At 43.1% G+C, this 23,941-nt stretch overlaps 1 protein-coding gene across 1 annotated transcript in view; it reads left to right on the top strand.

Annotated features, from left to right (window-relative positions):
* LOC147361243 (uncharacterized) overlaps positions 1-22,699 on the top strand; it is a 29,509-nt gene extending 6,810 nt beyond the window's left edge. Inside the window, exon 4 of the mRNA XM_086335212.1 lies at positions 20,635-22,699. The gene's annotated coding sequence lies outside the window, so the exon portion shown is untranslated. The remainder of the gene's footprint in view (positions 1-20,634) is intronic.
* The last annotated feature ends 1,242 nt before the right edge of the window (positions 22,700-23,941 follow it).

Here is a 23,941-nt window from a genome sequence, read left to right on the forward strand (position 1 = left end):
GCGGAACACTACAGCTTGGTAGGCTAGAGGGTTCTGGAGTTGCAGACTGTTAGATCCAAGCATGGTAGTTGGCACAGAGGAGAATTTGAGCTGAATGACAGACTTCAGAGGACCTGCGATTGGGTGAAGAAGACTACTGACTGCTGGAGGAAAATTGAGTTATTGAGAGCTCTCCTGCAAAGAAGTCTGTCTGCAACTTGAGATTTCGTCCCTGGCCTTGTTAGGTAGTGTTTTCATCAGTTAGTTGGGCATAGAAATCAGTAGCGAGTTGTTAGGGTGTGTGGAGTACACAGAACAGTAGGAACACTTTGCAGTGACTGTGTTTAAGGATAGATACTGGTGAACGAGAAACTTATCTGCAAGAGGTCTGCAGTAAATGTAAGGGAAATGGAAAGTCCTGCACTCAGGTTCCCAAGTCCTTCATTTGTTCATGCAACAGATATGCACTCAGCAGTTTTGAGCTGATAAAGGGCTCTGGTGTTTCAGTTGTAAACAGCAGAATCAAGAGGTTTGCCCCCGTGGCCCTCAAAACAGTGTCATGCAGAAGGCAGAGGTTAAATGCAGGTAACGCGGGTCCGAGTACCTGCCGTGAAGGAAAATACCACACTGGGAGAGAGAGTCATGCACTGAAAACATTGGTAGATTGAGAAATCCTGGAAATTCTCTCCGAGGAAGAGACTCTTCAGCTGGAGCTTGAAGAAGTGGGTTTTAGCGATGAAATAACTGTGGGCAGAGAGCATTCTTTGGAGGGAACAGCATGTGCAAAGGCCTTGAGTCTTGAAAGAGGGTGGGATGCCCAGGGACCTGGTCATTCCCAAAGGCCAGTGTGGCTGGAACTTAGTGAGCAGGCCGAGGGCAACACCAGGGGAGATTTCTGAGCATGTGGGGCTGGTGGTGGCATGTTTGTGTTCTGAGGACCCCCTGCCCCGTGTGGATAGTGGATGGTGGTACTGAGAGGAAGCATGGTGGTCATGGAGGTGACAGGAGGGGTGAGCCAGACTAGAGGAAAGGAGAGCAGGTTACACACCTGTTTAGGAGGTGACTGAATATGCTTTGGTCCAGTAAGGGACTGATTTTCCTGTATTCATACCATAGAGAAATACAGGATCCAAATTCTATGCCCTAGCCTCCTAGTTTGGTTCTGGGCAGGACAGTAACTATTACCAGTTTCTGGTTAAAATTCTTTGCCAGAAGAAATTTATTCTTATATAATTGTTCATGTGGAAATGTGACTTTTTAAGGAAGTTCTTGTATTACTCATCAAGAACTTTGATGTTAAGTTGGGTGTATTTTATTTGTGCTATTTCATTATAATCAAGACCACATTGTAAGCAGTGTGGAGAATAAATCTAACGTTTGTGGAGTGGCAGAAGTGTCTAGAACAGATCTAGAAGACATGGTACATCTATGTACATGGTCCATGTACGTCTCTACATGGTACAGATCTAGAAGACACGGGACATACATCTTGCCTCTATTTTCAGGGCCTAGAGCAGGCACATACATTTTGTATTTATCTCTTTCCTTTTAAAACTCCACAGTAGACAGTAATTCTGTACATCTGCTTTTGTTTTGTTTTCCCTTTTTTTTTTTCAGTTGTGGTAAAGGTACACACCAGGTAGCTCAGTGGTGAAGAATCTGACTGCCAGTGCAGGAGGTGCATTCCCTGGGTCGGGAAGATCCCCTGGAGGAGGAACTGGCAACCCACCCAGTTCTCTTGCCTGGAAAATTCAATGGACAGAGGAGCCTGGCAGGCTACAGGCCATGGGGTCAGAAAGAGTTGGACACGACTTAGTGACAGAGCACACATACCACTGAGTGTATTCAAAACACTCATAGTGTCATACAGCTATCACTACCACCACCTTCTCCAGAACTCTTCATTGTACAAAACTGAAACACCACACCCAGGAAACAATTGTAGATCTGATTGGAAAGGGTGATGCTTGTCTGATACCTAAGGAGACATATATTTTATAGGGGAAAACCAAAATGTTCTCCCTCTCTGTGTCAAGGACCCTAAAGTACAAACATGCACACGGTTGAAGATCAAGAACCATTTCTTGGACGAGTGGAGGAGCATTTGACTTTAGAGTCCTTTGCTCACTTTATGGGAATGAGGATTTGAAAGTATTGATACCATAGAAAGAGGACTTGCAGGATGAGAACATGATGTGAGGCCATAATCTTATGCACCGTGATATTTGATCTCTTATTCCAGCATGAAACAGGGATACTAAAAACTGAGGCAAAAGTTTGACTTTTGGAGACAATGGAAATTAATCAGTGTGGAAAATGCAATGCGTCATGTGGCTAAACAAAACAATGGAGTGTGATCCTAGGCAAATTAGTTAGGTAATAACAATCTACAGATCTCTAAATAGCATTATGTCTAAATAAAGCAATTCAAAAGCATAAGATAAATCTATACAGTCACATGGTATGATCCTTCGGTGTATTTGGTGAAAAATATAATCTGCATACAGAGATTTTTTTCTTTTTTTTTCTTTTTCGCTCAGTCCTGTCTGACTCTTTGCCATCCCATGGACTATACAGTCCAGGGAATTCTGCAGTCCAGAATACTGGAGTGGGTAGCCTTTCCCTTTTCCAGAGGATTTTCCCAACCCAGGGCTGGAACCTGGGTTCGATACATACACAGATAGTGCAATAATATTTATGAAAAAGAGACACTTGCATATATCTGGACCTGCTTGCAAATGCAAAGAAAAGTTTGTAAAGATAAACTCCCACTTTTTAACAGTTCCATTAAGAAGAGGAACGTGATAGAAGGAAGTTTTAGGACTGCACTTTGGGTTCTTCTATTGCCACTTTTATTTTATGCATTTACTTCGAAATTTTTACAAGGAGAATGTTATGTCTGTAAAGAATAACTAAATGATATGTACCAGTTCACCAGACGCTTACCTGAGAACCATGCTTCTGGATGATCCCCTCAAAGGTAAAATCTGCCACTTAGAACACAGGGGAAATCTGTGCCTTTTGTGTGAGTGTGTGTGTCTGTGAACAAGCCAGATTCTCCCAGGCACTTCTGAGTCACGTAAGCACTCATTTCATTCACTTTTAAGAAGTGCTTCTTGTATTAACTAAATCCTGAGAAGATGGGTGCCAGGGACAAATTTGGGGCTAGTGAAAGCATGGCATGTAGTCCCATCACTTTATGGCAAATACATGGGGAAACAATGGAAACGAGAGACTTTATTTTCTTGGGCTCCAAAATCACTGCAGATGGTGACTGCAGCCATGAAATTAAAAGATGCTTGCTCCTTGGAAGAAAATCTATGATCAACCTAGAGAGCATATTAAAAAGCAGAGACATTACTTTGCCGACAAAGGTTCTTCTAGTCAAAGCTATGGTTTTTCCAGTGGTCATGTATGGATGTGAAAGTTGAACTATAAAGAAAACAGAGAGCCAAGGAATTGATGCTTTTGAACTGCGGTGTTGGAGAAGGCTCTTGAGAGTCCCTTGGACTGCAAGGAGATCCAACCAGTCCATCCTAAAGGAAATCAGTCCTGAATATCCGTTGGGAGGACTGATGCTGAAGTGGAAACTCCCAATACCTTGGCCACCTGGTGTGAAGAACTGACTCATTGGAAAAGACCCTGATGCTGGGAAAGATTGAAGGTGGGAGGAGAAGGGGACAACAGAGGTTGAGATGGTTGGAAGGCATCACTGACTTGATGAACATGAGTTTGAGCAAGCTCAGGGAGTTGGTGAAGGACAGGGAGGCCTGGCATGTTGCAGTCCCTGGGGTCTCAAAGAGTCGGACGTGACTGAGCGACTGACCTGAACTGAACTGAGGCTACCACGTGATTGCCAAGCACGCTCTAGCATTCAGGTGTGAGTAGCCTAGCTTCAAACAGACTCGCTTGGAACTTCTCCAGAAAACCGTTGGGTGGGTGGAAAGGGGTGCTGTGTCCAACAGCTCTTTTCTGATCCGTGCTGTTTGAGAATCTGGTCTTTATTCCTGGAAATGAGCCTTAATCCCTTAAGGCTGCACCAGAGGCAGAGCAGGAGACTGGGCAAGAGCCTGTGTCCAGTCCCAGGGGACCAGGTTGGAGTCGGGGCCTGACTTGGAGAGAGAGATCTGTCTCCCCGCAGGGCCTGGCCTAGATCTTGAGCCGCCCTCAGCTTCAGGTCAAGACCAGGAACCGAGCATGGCTGGGCGGCGGGGCAGAGCGCAGAGCCCCCTCCCGTGTTGCGGCCGAGGCTCCACTGCCTCCACCGGTATCGTGGTCTGAGAACCAACTGGCCCAGCGGCCCTGCTGCCACACCGACTGCCTGGAGCCACTGCTGTCTTGGGCCTTCAGCCAGTTGGTCTGGAAGGTGGGCTCACACTCCTGGATCTTCCTGCTGCTGTCCATGGTGTTAATGACTGTTCTCTGCACTGACCTAATTTACCGGCCCCAGGATGAAGAATTTTGGGCATTACTTTACTAGCATGTGAGATGAGTGCAATTGTGCAGTAGTTTGAGCATTCTTTGGCATTGCCTTTCTTTGGGATTGGAAAGAAAACTGACCTTTTCCAGTCCTGTGGCCACTGCTGAGTTTTCCAAATTTGCTGGCATATTGAGTGCAGCACTTTCACAGCATCATCTTTGAGGATTTGAAAGAGCTCCACTGGAATTCCATCACCTCCACTAGCTTTGTTCGTAGTGATGCTTTCTAAGGCCCACTTGACTTCACATTCCAGGATGTCTGGCTCTAGGTGAGTGATCACACCATCATGATTATCTTGGTCATGAACATCTTTTTTGTACAGTTCTTTTGTGTATTCTTGCCACCTCTTCTTAATAGCTTCTGCTTCTGTTCAGTCCATACCATTTCTGTCCTTTATCGAGCCCATCTTTGCATGAAATGTTCCCTTGATATCTCTAATTTTCTTGAATAGATCTCTAGTCTTTCCCATTCTGTTGTTTTCCTCTATTTCTTTGCATTGATTGCTGAGGAAGGCTTTCTTATCTCTTCTTGCTATTCTTTGGAACTCTGCATTCAGATGCTTATATGTTTCCGTTTCTCCTTTGCTTTTCACTTCTCTTCTTTGCACAGCTATTTGTAAGGCCTCCCCAGACGGCCATTTTGCTTTTTTGCATTTCTTTTCCATGGGGATGGTCTTGATCCCTCTCTCCTGTACAATGTCACGTACCTCCATCCATAGTTCATCAGGCACTCTATCTATCAGATCTAGGCCCTTAAATATATTTCTCACTTCCGCTGTATAATCATAAGGGATTTGATATAGGTCATACCTGAATGGTCTAGTGGTTTTCCCTACTTTCTTCAATTTAAGTCTGAATTTGGCAATAAGGAGTTCATGATCTGAGCCACATTGGCCACCTCATGTGAATAGTTGACTCATTGGAAAACACTCTGATGCTGGAAGGGATTGGGGGCAGGAGGAGAAGGGGACAACAGAGGATGAGATGGCTGGATGGTATCACCGACTTGATGGATGTGAGTCTGAACTCCGGGAGTTGGTGATGGACAGGGAGGCCTGGCATGCTGCGATTCATGGGGTCGCAAAGAGTCGGACACAACTGAGCGACTGAACTGAACTGAACTGATGTTAATCCCAAGCTCCTAATTATCCCTCCCCAACCACATTTCCCCTTTGGTAACCCTGAATTTGTTTTTGAAATCTGTGGGTCTGTTTCTATTTTGTAGATAGGTTCATTTGTATCATTTTTTTAGATGAGATTCTATATATGGATGATATCAATAATGGTATTTGTCTTTCTCTGACTTAGTATGACAATCTCTAGGTCCATCATGTTGCTGCATATGGCATTATTTGCTCTGTATTGTGGCTGAGTATTGGTGAAGGAAATGGCAACCCACTCCAGTGTTCTTGCCTGGAGAATCCCAGGGACGGAGAGCCTGGTGTGCTGCCGTCTATGGGGTCGCACAGAGTTGGATACGACTGAAGCGACTTAGCAGCAGGAGCAGCAGTGGCTGAATAATATTTCATTGTATACATGTTCTCATCTTTATTCATTCCTCTGTTGATAGACATTTAGGTTGTTTCCATGTCTTGGCTGTTGTAAATGGTGCTCCAGAGAATAGGTACAGGTATGCGTATGGCTGAGTCCCTTAGCTGCGCACCTGAAACTATCACAACATTGCTAATAGGCTATTCTACAATATAAAACAGGTTAAAAAACTGAAAATCGATTACAAAGGGAAAAAAAAAAATAGGCTGCTTGCAGAGTAGATCTTCTTTGCCACCAAGTGTGGCATGATGGAGTAACACCCCTTCTCTACATGCTCAGTGAAAACTCCTGGACAAAATCGGCCTAAATATTTTGTTTTCAATGCTGGGAAGAAGAGCTGAGTAAAGAAAACAATGTAATGAGATTTGATTTTTTTCATGTAGTGAGATAGGTAAAATATAGCTAAAAATAATATGCCTAAGCTCTAGGTCAGTAATTACATCATTGTGATTATCTGGGTCGTGAAGATTTTTTTTGTACAGTTCTTCTGTGTATTCTTGCCACCTCTTCTTAATAGCTTCTGCTTCTGTTATGTCCATACCATTTCTGTCCTTTATCGAGCCCATCTTTGCATGAAATGTTCCCTTGGTAACTCTAATTTTCTTGAAGAGATCTCTCGTCTTTCCCATTCTGTTGTTTGCCTCTCTTTGCATTGATCGCTGAGGAAGGCTTTCTTATCTCTTCTTGCTATTCTTTGGAACTCTGCATTCAGATGGTTATGTTTCCTTTTCTCCTTTGCTTTTCACTTCTCTTCTTTTCACAGCTATTTGTAAGGCCTCCCCAGACAGCCATTTTGCTTTTTTGCATTTCTTTTCCATGGGGATGGTCTTGATCCCTGTCTCCTGTACAGTGTCACAAACCTCATTCCATAGTTCATCAGGCACTCTTATCTATCAGATCTAGGCCCTTAAATCTATTTTTCACTTCAACTGTATAATCATAAGGGATTTGATTTAGGTCATACCTGAATGGTCTAGTGATTTTCCCTACTTTCTTCAATTTAAGTCTGAATTTGGTAATAAGGAGTTCATGATCTGAGCCACAGTCAGCTCCTGGTCTTGTTTTTGTTGACTATATGGAGCTTCTCCATCTTTGGCTGCAAAGAAATAATCAATCTGATTTCGGTGTTGACCATCTGGTGATGTCCATGTGTAGAGTCTTCTCTTGTGTTGTTGGAAGAGGGTGTTTGCTATGACCAGTGCATTTTCTTGGCAAAACTCTATTAGTCTTTGCCCTGCTTCATTCTGTATTCGAAGGCCAAATTTGCCTGTTACTCCAGGTGTTTCTTGACTTCCTACTTTTGCATTCCAGTCCCCTATAATGAAAAGGACATCTTTTTTGGGTGTTAGTTCTAAAAGGTCTTGTAGGTCTTCATAGAACCGTTCAGCTTCATCTTCTTCAGCATTACTGGTTGGGGCATAGACTTGGATTACTGTGACATTGAATGGTTTGCCTTGGAAATGAACAGAGATCATTCTGTCGTTTTTGAGATTGCATCCAAGTACTGCATTACGGACTCTTTTGTTGACCATGATGGCTACTCCATTTGTTCTGAGGGATTCCTGCCCGCAGTAGTAGATATAATGGTCATCTGAGTTAAATTCACCCATTCCAGTCCATTTTAGTTTGCTGATTCCTAGAATGTAGCTGAATTCCTAGAATTCACTCTTGCCATCTCTTGTTTAACCACTTCCAATTTGCCTTGATTCATGGACCTGACATTCCAGGTTCCTATGCAATATTGTTCTTTGTAGCATTGGACCTTGCTTCTATCACTAGTCACATCCACAGCTGGATATTGTTTTTGCTTTGGCTCCATCCCTTCATTCTTTCTGGAGTTATTTCTCCACTGATCTCCAGTAGCATATTGGGCACCTACTGACCTGGGGAGTTCCTCTTTCAGTATTCTATCATTTTGCCTTTTCATACTGTTCATGGGGTTCTCAAGGCAAGAATACTGAAGTGGTTTGCCATTCCCTTCTCCAGTGGACCACATTCTGTCAGATCTCTCCACCATGACCCGCCCGTCTTGGGTTGCCCCACGGGCATGGCTTAGTTTCATTGAATTAGACAAGGCTGTGGTCCTAGTGTGATTAGATTGACTAGTTTCCTGTGAGTATGGTTTCAGTGTGTCTGCCCTCTGATGCCCTTTTGCAACACCTACCGTCTTACTTGGGTTTCTCTTACCTTGGGCATGGGGTATCTCTTCACAAGTGTTCCAGCAAAGTGCAGCCGCTGCTCCTTACCTTGGAGAGGGGTGTCTCCTCACCGCTGCCCTTCCTGACCTTCAGCGTGGGATAGCTCCTCTAGGCCCTCCTGCACATGCAGCCACCACTCCTTGGACGTGGGGTTGGTCCTCCTGGCCGCCACCCCTGGCCTCGGGCGTGGGGTTGCTTCTCCCGGCAGCCGCCCCTGGCCTCAGGTGTGGGGTAGCTCCTCCTGGCTGCCACCTCTGGCCTCGGGTATGGGGCATAGGGTAGCTCCTCTGGGCTGCCACCCCTGACTCGGTCGTGGAGGCGTGGGGTAGCTCCTCTCGGCCACCGCCCCTGACCTCGGACACGGGGTAGCTCCTCTTGGCTGCCAACCCTGACCTCGCATTTGGGTAGCTCTTCTCGGCGGTTCCTGCGCTGTCACAGCCTGGCACTCTCGGCCGCTGCCCCTGACCTCGGATGTGGGGTAACTCCTCTTGGCTGCCGCCCTTTGGGCATGGGGTCCTCCCGGCTTCTGCCCCTGGCCTCAGACGTGGGGTAGCTCCTCTCGGCCGCACTTAAGTGGGCCAGTCGCAGCTGCCCGCACTTAACTGCGCCGGTCGCAGCTCCCCACAACCCAGATAATCACGATGATGTGATCACTGACCTAGAGTCAGACATCCTGGAATTTGAAGTCAAGTGGGCCTTAGAAAGCATCACTATGAACAAAGCTAGTGGAGGTGATAGAATTCCAGTTGAGCTCTTTCAGATCCTGAAAGATGATGCTGTGAAAGTGCTGCACTCAATATGCCAGCAACTTTGGAAAACTCAGCAGTGGCCACAGGACTGGAAAAGGTCAGTTTTCATTCCAATCCCAAACAAAGGCAATGCCAAAAAATGTTCAAACTACCGCACAATTGCACTCATTTCACACGCTAGTAAAGTAATGCTCAAAATTCTCCAAGTCAGGCTTCAGCAATACATGAACCATGAACTTCCAGATGTTCAAGCTGGTTTTAGAAAAGGCAGAGGAACCAGAGATCAAATTGCCAACATCTGCTGGATCATGGAAAAAGCAAGAGAGTTCCAGAAAAACATCTATTTCTGCTTTATTGACTATGCCAAAGCCTTTGACTGTGTGGATCACAATAAACTGTGGAAAATTCTGAAAGAGATGGGAATACCAGACCACCTGACCTGCCTCTTGAGAAATCTATATGCAGGTCAGGAAGCAACAGTTAGAACTGGACTTGGAAAAACAGACTGGTTCCAAATAGGAAAAGGAGTACATCAAGGCTGTAAATTGTCACCCTGCTTATTTAACTTATAGGCAGAGTACATCATGAGAAACGCTGGGCTGGAAGAAGCACAAGCTAGAATCAAGATTGCCAGGAGAAATATCAATCACCTCAGATATGCAGATGACACCACCCTTATGGCAGAAAGTGAAGAGGAGCTCAAAAGCCTCTTGATGAAAGTGAAAGTGGAGAGTGAAAAAGTTGGCTTAAAGCTCAACATTCAGAAAACGAAGATCATGGCATCTGGTCCCATCACTTCATGGGAAATAGATGCAGAAACAGTGGAAACAGTGTCAGACTTTATTTTGGGGGGCTCCAAAATCACTGCAGATGGTGACTGCACCCATGAAATTAAAAGACACTTACTCCTTTGAAGGAAAGTTATGACCAACCTAGATAGCATATTCAAAAGCAGAGACATTACTTTGCCAACAAAGGTCCATATAGTCAAGGCTATGGTTTTTCCAGCGTTCATGTATGGATGTGACATTTGGACTGTGAAGAAAGCTGAGCACTGAAGAATTGATGCTTTTGAACTGTGGTGTTGGAGAAGACTCTTGAGAGTCCCTTGGACTGCAAGGAGATCCAACCAGTCCATTCTGAAGCAGATCAGCCCTGGGGTTTCTTTGGAAGGAATGATGCTAAAGCTGAAACTCCAGTACTTTGGCCACCTCATGCGAAGAGTTGACTCATTGGAAAAGACTCTGATGCTGGGAGGGATTGGGGGCAGGAGGAGAAGGGGACAACAGGGGATGAGATGGCTGGATGGCATCACTGACTCGATGGACGTGACTCTGAGTGAACTCCGGGAGTTGGTGATGAACAGGGAGGCCTGGCGTGCTGTGATTCATGGGGTCGCAAAGAGTCAGACACAACTGAGTGACTGAACTGAACTGAAAGCATAAAACTTGAGGAATACAACTCTCTTTATTAATCTAACTTTTAATTAGACTAATCTTCCTCCTTTGGTTTCAAATTGTCCTGATCCTCTTCTGAAGATGTTAACTCTCTACGCCATTCATCTGTAGACAGTTTTAACTTTTAAAAGCAGCTGGACGAAATAAATATGGATCTGTGGAGAACACGTTATATACATAATAAATATGTCATGTCAAGCTTTCCTACCGTTTACCAACTTGTTAATTGTTTTTATTTTTTTTAATTAAAATTTTATTTTATTTTTAAACTTTACAAAATTGTATTAGTTTTGCCAAATATCAAAATGAATCTGCCACAGGTATACATATGTTCCCCATCCTGAACCCTCCTCCCTCTTCCCTCCCCATACCATCCCTCTGGGTCATCCCAGTGCACTAGCCCCAAGCATCCAGTATTGTATATTGAACCTGGACTGGCAACTCGTTTCATACATGATATTTTACATGTTTCAATGACATTCTCCCAAATCCTCCCACCCTCTCCCTCTCCCACAGAGTCCATAAGACTGTTCTATACATCAGTGTCTCTTTTGCTGTCTGGTACACAGGGTTATTGGTACCATCTTTCTAAATTCCATATATATGCGTTAGTATACTGTATTGGTGTTTTCTTTCTGGCTTACTTCACTCTGTATAATAGGCTCCAGTTTCATCCACCTCATTAGAACTGATTCAAATGCATTCTTTTTAATGGCTGAGTAATACTCCTTGTGTATATGTACCATAGCTTTCTAATCCATTCATCTGCTGATGGACATCTAGGTTGCTTCCATGTCCTGGCTATTATAAACAGTGCTGCGATGAACACTGGGGTACACATGTCTCTTTCCCTTCTGGTTTCCTCAGTGTGTATTCCCAGCAGTGGGATTGTTGGATCATAAGGCAGTTCTATTTCCAGTTTTTTAAGGAATCTCCACACTGTTCTCCATAGTGGCTGTACTAGTTTGCATTCCCACCAGCAGTGTAAGAGGGTTCCCTTTTCTCCACACCGTCTCCAGCATTTATTACTTGTAGACTTTTGGATCGCAGCCATTCTGACTGGTGTGAAATGGAACCTCATAGTGGTTTTGATTTGCATTTCTCTGATAATGAGTGATGTTGAGCATCTTTTCATGTGTTTGTTAGCCATCTGTATGTCTTCTTTGGCGAAATGTCTATTCAGTTCTTTGGCCCATTTTTTGATTGGGTCATTTATTTTTCTGGAGTTGAGCTGTAGGAGTTGCTTGTATATTTTTGAGATGAGTTGTTTGTCAGTTGCTTCATTTGCTATTATTTTCTCCCATTCTGAAGGCTGTCTTTTCACCTTGCTAATAGTTTCCTTTGATGTGCAGAAGCTTTTAAGGTTAATTAGGTCCCATTTGTTTATTTTTGCTTTTATTTCCAATATTCTGGGAGGTGGGTCATAGAGGATCCTGCTGTGATGTATGTCAGAGAGTGTTTTGCCTATGTTCTCCTCTAGGAGTTTTATAGTTTCTGGTCTTACATTCAGATCTGTAATCCATTTTTAGTTTATTTTTGTGTATGGTGTTAGAAAGTGTTCCAGTTTCATTCTTTTACAAGTGGTTGACCAGATTTCCCAGCACCACTTGTTAAAGAGATTGTCTTTAATCCATTGTATATTCTTGCCTCCTTTGTCAAAGATAAGGTGTCCATATGTGCATGGATTTATCTCTGGGCTTTCTATTTTGTTCCATTGATCTATATTTCTGTCTTTGTGCCAGTACTATACTGTCTTGATAACTGTGGCTTTGTAGTAGAGCCTGAAGTCAGGTAGGTTGATTCCTCCAGTTCCATTCTTCTTTCTCAAGATTGCTTTGGCTATTCGAGGTTTTTTGTATTTCCATACAAATTGTGAAATTATTTGTTCTAGCTCTGTGAAGAATACTGTTGGTAGCTTGATAGGGATTGCATTGAATCTATAACTTGCTTTGGGTAGTATACTCATTTTCACTATATTGATTCTTCCAATCCATGAACATGGTATATTTCTCCATCTATTAGTGTCCTCTTTGATTTCTTTCACCAGTGTTTTTTGGTTTTCTATATATAAGTCTTTAGTTTCCTTAGGTAGATATATTCCTAAGTATTTTATTCTTTCGGTTGCTTGGTGAATGGCACAATTAGCACCAGAACACTGAAAAAACAAGGAGATGACATTGCTGAGTCTGGAACTTCAGGCTTCTCATCCTTTATAACTCCTCTGAAGGTTATTAACAAGATTATTCTTTTAATCGCCGGCCATGCTTGCCACTCTGCATCTTTACTGTAGGTTTATGGATGTTCATAATTTCCTTGCTTAACAACTATCATAGGAAGCAAATTCTGTTCACCTCAAATATCCTGTTCACTCCCCATCAGTCAGGGCCCAGGCCATGTCCCAGCCCCTCCCAGAGCTGTCCTTCTCTCCCGACCACACTAGCTCACACATATGCAACTTCTCCTAAATTCCTGCAACTCTCTCTTTGGTATCACTGAAAATTCAAAAGTTAGCACTTGACATTGTCATTTATATATACATATTAAAAATAAACATATATAAAATACAGTAGGTAAGTGATATGTAAAATATATATAACATAAGTAGAATCCCATGCAATAAAGAATTCCATTGAATTGATTCCAGGTGACTTGGTGTATTTTTTCTTGTCCTCTACTTGTATGATATTCATCTGAAATTCAATTAGTATTATTAGAACTACAAGAAATAGATGAATAGGATCTTATCTCCTTGAGTTCCCTGTCAGTACTTTAATCCATGTTCCCTGGTCTCTTGCTCCCTTGAGCTCTCCTTTCTCTTTTGTCTCCAAATTTTTATTCTTTTATAGGTTTGTCTACAATATTTTCACTTTAACTTTTTTTCTGAACTATGTTTCATTACTTCCATTCCTTACTTGTATAATGTTTCTCAGAAGCACAAGTACACACCCACAAGTGCCCACATCAGCTCTGTGTTTAGGTGCTGTTTGACTGGGCTGTCTCTGTATTTGACTCACATTTTCATATTCCACAATGTTACCACATGCCAGGAAAGGCAACTATTTTCCTGTCTGCTTCTCATTTTGACCCACATCACACAAAAATGTAGCAAAAGGAAGGGTCGTAGCAGACCATCTGAATGCTTTAAGATGCTGGCCTTTCCTAGAACCACCTAAAACCACCTTGAACAAATTTGCTGTCAAAATAACTATACTACCCAAAGCAATCTGCAGATTGAATGCCTCACCTTTCCAATGGTGTTTTTCACAGAACTAGAACAAAAAATTTTACAGTGTGAATGGGAAAAAAAGACCCCAAATAGCCAAGCAATCTTGAGAAAGAAAAGCAAGAGCTGACAGAATCAGGTTCCCTGACCTCAGACTACCAGTCAGTTCAGTTCAGTCACTCAGTCATGTCCGACTCTTTGCAACCCCATGAATCACAGCACGCCAGGCCTCCCTGGCCATCACCAACTCCCGGAGTTTACCCAAACTCATGTCCGTCGAGTCGGTGATGCCATCCAGCCATCTCATCCTCTGTCGACCCCACACGGCATGGCTTAGTTCCATTGAGTTAGACAAGGCTGTGTTAGTTACAAGCTAAAGTAATCAAGGCACGGGTTCTGGCACAGAAACAGAAATATATTGAATAGAACAATGAAACAAGATACAAAATCCAGAGAGAAACCAATGCACCTACAGTCAAGCGATCTAGGACAAAGGAGGCAAGACTATACAATGGAAAAAAGACAGCCTCTTCAATAAGTAGTGCTGATAAAAATGGACAGCTACAAGCATAAGAATAAAATTACCATACTCCCTAACATACACAAAAATAATTTCAAAAGAAATTAAAGACCTTAGAAAAGGCGGAGGAACCAGAGATCAAATTGCCAACATCCACTGGATCATGGAAAAAGCAAGAGAGTTCCAGAAAAACATCTATTTCTGCTTTATTGACTATGCCAAAGCCTTTGACTGTGTGGATCACAATAAACTGTGGAAAATTCTGAAAGAGATGGGAATACTAGACCTCCTGACCTGCCTCTTGAGAAACCTATATGCAGGTCAGGAAACAACAGTTAGAACTGGACATGGAACAACAGACTGGTTCCAAATAGGAAATGAGTACGTCAAGGCTGTATATTGTCACCCTGCTTATTTAACTTATATGCAGAGTACATCATGAGAAACGCTGGGCTGGAAGAAGCACAAGCTGGAATCAAGATTGCCAAGAGAAATATCAATAACTTCAATATGCAGATGATACCACCCTTATGGCACAAAGTGAAGAAAAACTAAAAAGCCTCTTGATGAAAGTGAAAGAGGAGAGTGAAAAAGTTGGCTTAAAGCTCAACATTCAGAAAACGAAGATCATGGCATCTGGTCCCATCACTTCATGCCAAAGAGATGCAGAAACAGTGCCAGACTTTATTTTTGGGGGCTCCAAAATCACTGCAGATGGTGACTGCACCCATGAAATTAAAAGATGCTTACTTCTTGGAAGAAAAGTTATGACCAACCTAGATAGCATATTCAAAAGCAGAGACTTCACTTTGCCAACAAAGGTCCATATAGTCAAGGCTATCGTTTTTCCAGTGGTCATGTATGGATGTGAGAGTTGGACTGTGAAGAAGGCTGAGTGCCAAAGAATTGATGCTTTTGAACTGTGGTGTTGGAGAAGACTCTTGAGAGTCCCTTGGACTGCAAGGAGATCCAACCAGTCCATTCTAAAGGAGATCAGCCCTGGGATTTCTTTGGAAGGAATGATGCTAAAGCTGAAACTCCAGTACTTTGGCCACCTCATGCGAAGAGTTGACTCATTGGAAAAGACTCTGATGCTGAGATGGATTGGGGGCAGGAGGAGAAGGGGACGACAGAGGATGAGATGGCTGGATGGCATCATGGACTCGATGGACATGAGTTTGAGTGAACTCCGGGAGTTGGGGATGGACAGGGAGGCCTGGCGTGCTGGGATTCATCGGGTCGCAAAGAGTCAGACACGACTGAGCGACTGAACAGAACTGAACTGAGCTGAAATATAAGAACAGACCCCACAAAACTCTTAGAGGAAAACATAGGCAGAGTACTCTCTGACATAAATCACAGCAGTATGTTTTTTCACTCACCTTAGAATAATGAAAATAAAAACAAAAATAAGCCAATGGGATCCAATTAAACTTTGCTTCTGCACAGCACAGGTAATCATAAACAAGACAGAAGAAAACCCACAGAAGGGGGGACAATATTCTGAAATGATGCAAATGACAAAGGATTAATCTCCAAAATATTCAAACAGCTCAAGGAGCTAAATATCAAAATACAAACAACCCAATCAATAAATGAATGTAAGATCTAGGTGGACTTTTCTCTATAGAATACTGACAGATGATCAAAAAGGAATGAAAGGATGCTCATAAAGGGTGCTCCACATCACTAATAATTAGAGAAATGCAGAAATACTACAATGAGGTATCATTTCACACCAATCAGAATAGCCACCATCAAAAAACCTACAAATAATAAATGCTGGAGAGAGTGTGGAGAAAAGGGAACCCTCCTACACAGCTTATGGAATGTAACTAGGGTACACCCACTGTGGAGAACTCTATGGAAATTTCTTTAAAAACTAAATATAGACTTGCCATATGATTCAGCAATCCCACTCCTGGGCATATATCCAGAGAAAACCAGACTTCAAAAAGATGCAAGCACCTCAATGTTCCAAATTGGGAAAGGAGTCCATCAAGGCTGTATATTGTCACCCTACTTATTGAACTTATATGCAGAGTACATCATGCAAAATGCCAGACTGGAGGAAGCACACGTTGGAATCCGGATTGCAGTGAGAAATATCAGTAACCTCAGATACGCAGATGACACCACCCTTATGGCAGAAAGTGAAGAACTAACGAGCCTGTTGATGAAAGTGAAAGAGGAGAGTGAAAAAGTTGACTTAAAGTTCAACATTCAAAAAACTAAGATCATGGCCCAGTGACAACCAGTAACAACCAACAAGAAAGGAAAAGCCACATTTTGTTTGTTTTTGCATCTCTAAGATCCAGCACAGAGACTAGACTCTGAAATTGGTTGGTTTTGGTTGTGCGACTTTTGAAGGACATGATACGCATTGAATATCTGAGATGGGGGAATATGACACACAGATTATTTCAAGAAATAAATTTTTTTCAATATGTAAATTATGGGTTTTTTAAGTTTTAAAATTGAACTATAGTTGGTTTAAAATATTGTGTTAGTGTCAGTTCTCCAGCATAGTGATTCAGTATTTTTGCAGATTTTACTCCAATACAGTTTATTACAAGATATGGCTATAACTCCCTGTACTATACAGTATAGCCTCATTGCTTATCATTTTATACCTAGTAGTTTGAATCTGTTAATGCCATACTCCTAATTTGTCCCTCCCCCTTTAGAAGAGAGATTTTTGTAGACTTCTCAGCCTAGGCGAGTTACGAAAGAAAAGCTCCTAACTAGGAATCTTCCCTCTGCCTCTTGAATCTATTAAAAATAAAGGGGGACACACTAAAAAGAAGAACTAATGAGAATGGAGTTGGACCCTGTGGGGACCTCCCCATATACCCTCCCACTAGTTTGTAGAAAAGCTTTAGCCTCCAAGGCTTTGCCAGAGTCCCAAAGAGCAAACGTAATTAGAGAAGTGAGAAGATGCTGAGACAAATGAAAACAGTTGAGCAAGACAAAATAACAATAGTTAAACCTTCAAACAAACTCAAGGACCTTTAACTCTTCCTCAAGAGCTGCAGAGAACTTTCGGAGCCATATCCATGAGTTCTTCTGCAGATACTGACACCGGCCCCAAGTGGAAGAAGTTAACTGCATGCTGTCTACACCTATGCTTACCCCAGACCAGTTGAAACTCAGTCATGGCTGATGATACTGATTCCTGAAACCACCCAGTTAGCTACCACCAACCAATCCAGAAAGAGGTACACCAGCCATCAGCACCTCACATCCAGACCCCAAACGTTGCATTTCAGAACCCTTCCCTGAATTTGGGGGAGAATAGATACATGTATATATATGGTGGAGTCACTGTCTGTGCCCCTGAAACTATCACCCTTTTCTTCATCGGCTCTGCTCCAATATAAAATAAGTTTTTTGAAAAAATGGGTTTTGTCCTTAGCAAACCTAAGTCACATATTTTTCTTCATTCTACTTTACCAAGAAGTGCATTTATTTTTTTGAAAATATTCTAACTATCGGGAAAGGTTTAAGATTTTGTTAATTCTCTCATAAACCAGCCTACCCTCCTTGGAAAGAAAACATTAACAGTTTAATATAAAACGTGGGGACATATATTTCTACACTGCTATCTGTATACCTACTCCTGTGTGTGAGTTTGTGTGTGTCTATATCTAGCTATTTCTCCCTACCGGAAATACGCTGTGCAACATTTTGAAGCTTGCTTTGCTTTAACAATAAACTCCTGACGTTAAAAACAACATCAACAGCAACAATAAAACCCTTCCCTGGAAGCCATCAGAGAGTTTGTGTCTTTGGAGAAGGAGCCCTCTGTTCTTGCCTGGCCTCGCAATGGGCACCTTGGAATAAACACCACAATTTCCTTCATCACATCTGGTGTCAGCAGATTGGTCTGACTGTGCATTGGGCAAATGGACTCAGGTTTGGTTGGGTAACAAAATCTACCCAACTCCTGCAGGAGGACAGGAGGCAACGTATAGGTTGTGTTCTAGGTTCTCCATAAAACCTAGCCAGGAACTGGAGAAATACTAGGCGATTTCAATATTCTCCTTAAAACTGATAGTTAAAGCAACTGTCTAGTGTGAGGGTTCATTTATGTGTCGATTTGGTTAGCTTATGATCCCAGCTGTTTGGTCAAATATCAGTTTAGATGTTTTTGTGAAGATATATTTCAGATATGATTAGTATTTAAATCTGTAACTGAAAGGGAAAAAAGTACAATTCAAGAAAGAGAGATTCAGGTTAAACTGAAAGTCTTCTGAGAAAGAGAGGCGAGGGCTTATGAGGACAAAAAGCCACAGGTTGTCAAAAACTGCCTGATGAGAACTGTGACTGACCCTCATGCGAGTCAGGAAATATTTGGCCTCCCAGAAGCACAAGGTATACAGGGCAGGCGTGGTCCAAGAAGTAGCTTGAATTTCTGGCAGATGTTCTGAAGGACTTCAAAATGGAAAAGAAATGATCTGAAGCTCAGGTTGCCTCTAGGCTGAAACGTGCATATGCCACACTCCTTAATGGCCTCCCAGCTCTGTTTCAGAGAGCTCTTTAGGGAGCATTGTTGTCATTCAGTCACTAAGTCATGTCCACCTCTTTGCAACCCCATGGACTGTAGCACACCAGGCTTTCCTGTCCATCACTATCTCATGGAGTTTGCTCAAATTAGGGAGAATTACTGACTGCATGATTTTTATTCAACGAATGGCACTATGAAATCTGTCTCTGACTTCTGCTGAAGTGAACAACCATAATAGGGAAGACCCTTTTGTATTCTATTACAAGTGCAGCACTAAAAGGATGTTGTCCGTAAGCTTAAATTATACATAGTGGCTCAGCACTGGGAGCCCTGCTTCCCACATAATGAGCATTAAGATAAAATACCTGTATTTAGCTCCAAGGAAACATCCTGACCAAGCCCAGCTGTCAATGACTGCAGGAAGGGAATTAACACAACCCCTTCAGAGGCTGATGGGAACCAGGAAGGGTTTGGCTTTACTCTTTCTCCTTTTAGTGTAAAACAAGCCTGAATTCTAACTCAGCCAAGATGGATCTTGGGGACATGAGTCCACCATTTTACCTTGATCTACCAGCTTTCCAAACAAAGTTGCTATTGCTTGCCCCAACAACTCATCTCCTGATTTATCAGCCTATCCGGCGGGAAGCGATGCAGCTGGGTAACACAATGACCCTACCTATGTCTAAGGCCTTCAGGTGAGCATCAGCTCACTGGCTGGTGCTGCTGTATGGATCACAGTTTGCCAGATCTCTTCCTTGCAGACGAGGCAAAGCCTATGCCAGTTGTAAGTTAGCGTAGCTCCCTGTACTCAGGTGTGTGCTGTTGAGGAGAGGAAAAACTTTACCCTTCTAGATTCATCTGGTGGATTGAGAATCAACTTAACATGAGACAGATTAACAGGAAGAAAAGCAAACAAGAAGTTAACAACATGTATACTTCTGTACATATGGGTGAGTCCCAGAAAACCTGAGTAACTCATCAGAATGGTTGAAACCCTCACCTTAAATGCCATCTTCAGCTAGAGACAAAGGAGGATGTTGTGGGTAGTGGTTTAGGAATACAAAGTGGAGGAAGGTGATTCACACGGAGATGGAAAAGCAAGTGTTTGGAACTCTCTGTAAATATTTGGAGTTCCCCTGACCACACCTGGCCCACATTTTTTTCTTGGTATCTCTGGTAGCTCTCTTCCTGGGCCAGCCCCTTTATCTAAACTATTCAACAGTTAAGAAGGTAGTCAAAAGAAAGACTTTGAGTCTCTTCTTTCTTAAAAGTACTCTGCCTAACGTCATCCTCTTGACAAAGAGACACATTTTGGGGTGACAAATTTTGCTTCCCTACAATACCCTGGATCAGGTAGAAAAGGTTAATATGGAAACCCAAGGAGGAAGCCACCTGCTTCCCAAAATAGTCCCAAAAGTTTGGGGGGGACTTGCTTAAATGCCTGAATCTAAGTCTTGGGGGACTTCGGCTGAGACCAATTTCTTTTGCTAGGTAAGGGTCTTGCTGATTAAATGTTGCCTAAGACAAGCCAAAAGGATTTGGTGCCTATCAACTTCAAGTTTCCTTGGACTGGTTACAGTGGCTGAATTGTGGCCTAAAACTCTTCTAGGAACAAGGTGGGAAACTGTGGGAAAATAAACTTCCCTGGGGTTTCTCAGAGGCTCTTTGTCTCTCACACCTCCAGCCAGTCATCTAATTAATTGCTGCAACCTAAGGATTCATAGTCTCATCTCCCCAAGGAGACTAAATATTATAGCTCAGGGTAGGTCCCCCGAAAGTGCTCCGTCTCATTGAGAATTTATATTTCAAGGAGGGATGAGGCCAAGATCTGGCTCCTTGAGAGATTTTGTTACCAGCAAAGCCTATGAACAGTTACCAGACTAAAAAAAAAAAAAAAAAAGACAACCAACTTAGGAAGAAAAATACTAACCTCCTTTCCCTTGTGCTTAGTGTGGTTTCTCTTGCTCACAGGGTGATGCCTGCAGAGGCCTTGCTCCCAGCCTTTCAAACCGCAGTTCCTGGTGTGAACCTGCTTGGACGTGGCTTCTGCTTGGGGTAGGGGGGCCGTGTGCATAGACGCTGCAGAGGACACCTTAATGCAAGATGGCAGCGAGCCCTGTGAGCCCCATTACCTGGAGCAGCTGCGCCTGTCTCTGCTCCCAGAGACCTCCAACTCCACCCCTGCCCTGCTGACCAGAGCCCTGTGGAGCAGCCCCGCCCACGGCCTATTGGAGAGCCTGGGCTGCACAGCGGGGTGCCCACCTTTCAGTTCCTTTGTGCCTCAACACAACTAATTCCATTGGCAGAGCGACACTTGGCAGATGACCCTTTTCAGGTGGGTAACAGCTTTACTTACATATCAAAGGCCAGAGTAAGGAGGAGCTCCTTCCCAGGAGAGGAGAAGGCCCTTCTCAGCAGCAGGGACAAGGTTTCCTGCCGTCTTGCACCTGCTGGTGTGGAACACCTGACCTGCTCTCAGCACACGGCCCCAGGTGCAGTCCTGGGCAAGGGGGCAACACCTGGATGTTTCCTGTGAGATATTTAGTAAGAACTGTGTCTCTGATAGCAATAACCTGTTCCTGCCTTCAGGATAAAAGGAATGAATACTGAAAGCCCAGCCAAAAGAGAGTGTCTCAAAGAAGTGAGTGACAGTGAACGCCAAGAGGAAGGAGAAATTCAGACAAACAAGGACTGGAAAGGTGTGGCTTTGATTCAGCGACGTGGAAGTCATCAGTGGCTTGGGAACAGTTTTGAGGGAAAGAGAGGGATGACAGTCTAGAGCTGCTAGAGATACAGGCAAACCTTTCAAGAAGTTTGTTGTGGGACCCAAGATTGTCTGGGGCGAGTGAGGGGAACAGCAGGGTGAGAAATTTATAGAAAGAAGATCTGAAATCATCATCAGAAGATACAAATTAATGAAATAAAGTGGCAGGGTCACTGGGCAGTGCAGCACTGAGACGCGTGGAGTGAGGCGGGAGAAGGCTCAGCAGTCTCACATGAAACTGGAGTTCTGCCCAGTCAGACACTGAGAGGACAGAAGGAAAAGGGGATCAGGATTAAGTGAGCATTAGTAACTTGTCAGCTCTTGGAATTGTGGAGGAAAACACTTCCTCCACCCGCTTAGGTTCAGTGTTTGGGAATCTGCAAATTAAATTGTTAAAAGCAGATAACCATGAGAAAAAACACTTAACGGCTTTCTAGCAGTCATGTACACATGTGACATTTGGACCATAAGGCTGAGCACCGAAGAATTCATGCTTTCAAACTGTGGTGCTGGAGAAGACTCTTGAGAGTCCCTTGGACAGCAAGGAGAACAAACCAGTCCATCTTAAAAGAAACCAACCCTGAATATGTTCATTGGAAGGACTGATGCTAAAGCTCCAATACTTTGGCCACCTGATGTAAAGAGCCAACTTATTGGAAAAGACTCTGATGCTGGGAAAGATTGAGGGCCGGAGGAAAAGTGGGCGACAAAGAATGAGATGGTTAGATGGCATCTTCGACTCAATGGACATGAATATGAGCAAACTCTGGGAGATGGTGACAGACAGGGAATCCTGGCGTGTTGCAGTCCATGAGGTCACAAAGAGTTGGACACAACTGATCGAGTGGACTATAACAACAACATGCAAAGCTTCACACAGAAATGTGACTTGAAGGGGAGGCTACAACTGGGAGTTGATATACTACTTAATAAATGACAGGGAGTAGGAGATAAAGGCATCTTCCGAAAAACAGGTGACTTGGCGGGGAGGGGCACTTATGGGAGAACAAATAACATTTTGGAAAGATAAATGGTACTTTAGGAGATATGGGAGATAGGGCAGTTTTGTGAAAATGTCTGGTGCTTGGAACTTTTCCCTAATTTTAAGACTTTTTCCAAAAATCAAACAACAATAGGTAGGTTGATAGGTAAAGAAAAGGTGAAAAGTCTTCGGCAAATCTTATTTATCTATGGGGAACTTTTCTCTAATTTTAAGACTCTTTCCAAAAGTAAATCAAAAGTCAATTAAAATGGATTCAAATGCATTCCTTTTTAGAGCTGAATAATATACAACTTCTTTATCCATTCATCTGTTGATGGACATTTAGGTTGCTTCCATGCCCTAGCTATTGTAAATGCTGCTGCTGCTGCTGCTAAGTCGCTTCAGTCGTGTCTGACTCTGTGTGACCCCAGAGATGGCAGCCCACCAGGCTCCCCCGTCCCTGGGATTCTCCAGGCAAGAACACTGGAGTGGGTTGCCATTTCCTTCTCCAATGCATGAAAGTGAAAAGTGAAAGTGAAGTCGCTCAGTCGTTCACGACTCTTATCGACCCCATGGACTGCAGCCTACCAGGCTCCTCTGTCCATGGATTTTCCAGGCAAGAGTACTGGAGTGGGGTGCCATTGCCTTCTCCGATTGTTAATGCTAGAAAATACACAGAATGAAAAGAATGAAAGAAATCCATAGACTTTTTTTTAAAGCTATGGACATAACTGTAATGAACACTGGGGTACATGTGTTTTTTTTTGGAATTTGCTGTATGATGCAGAGAACCCAAAGCTGGTGATTTGTGACAAACTAGAGGGCTGGAATCAGGAGGAGATGGGAGGGTGGTTCAGGAAGGAGGGTTCATATGTATATCTATGGCTGATTCAGGTTGATGTATGGCAGAAACCATAACAATATTGTAAAGTGATTATCCTCTGATTAAAAATAAAAATTAGGACAAGTTAACTCATTTAAAAGGCAAAAACTCAGGCAAATCTTATTTCCCATGAGGAAAGATCTATGAATCAGTGTTCAAAGTTACATATAGTAAGTTTTATGCTACTATTAACAGTTATAATACCTCAAAACATTGACAGTAGCCATAACAGCAGTAGCTATATCTTTAGGTCTATGTATAGTGATAAAAACGGGAAAGTACAAAAAAGCTATCGATCAACACCACTAAGTAGTAATGACAAGTTTGGTTTTTTGTTGCTATTTAAACGGCTGGTATCAGGGCTCAGTCTGAGTCTGTAAGGGCGTCTCTGGTGGCTCTTATGGTAAACAATCCAACTGCAACGCAGGGGACTCCGGTTGATCCCAGGGTCTGGAAGATCCCCTGGAGAAGGGAATGGCTCCCAATCCATTATTCTTGCCTGGAGAATTCCAGGGACATAGGAGCCTGGTGGGCTATCCATGGGCTCACAAAGAGTCGGACACGACTGAGTGACTAACACTTTCACTTTGAACGTGGAAAACTCAACAGTGCTGATGTTTCTGCTTAAAAGTAAGTTAGATGCAGAGAA

Source organism: Bos grunniens, chromosome 13 (genome assembly GCF_055505025.1).
Source record: "Bos grunniens cultivar Pamir isolate PY7600 chromosome 13, Bosgru_T2T1.0, whole genome shotgun sequence".
NCBI classification, from domain to species: Eukaryota; Metazoa; Chordata; class Mammalia; order Artiodactyla; family Bovidae; genus Bos; species Bos grunniens.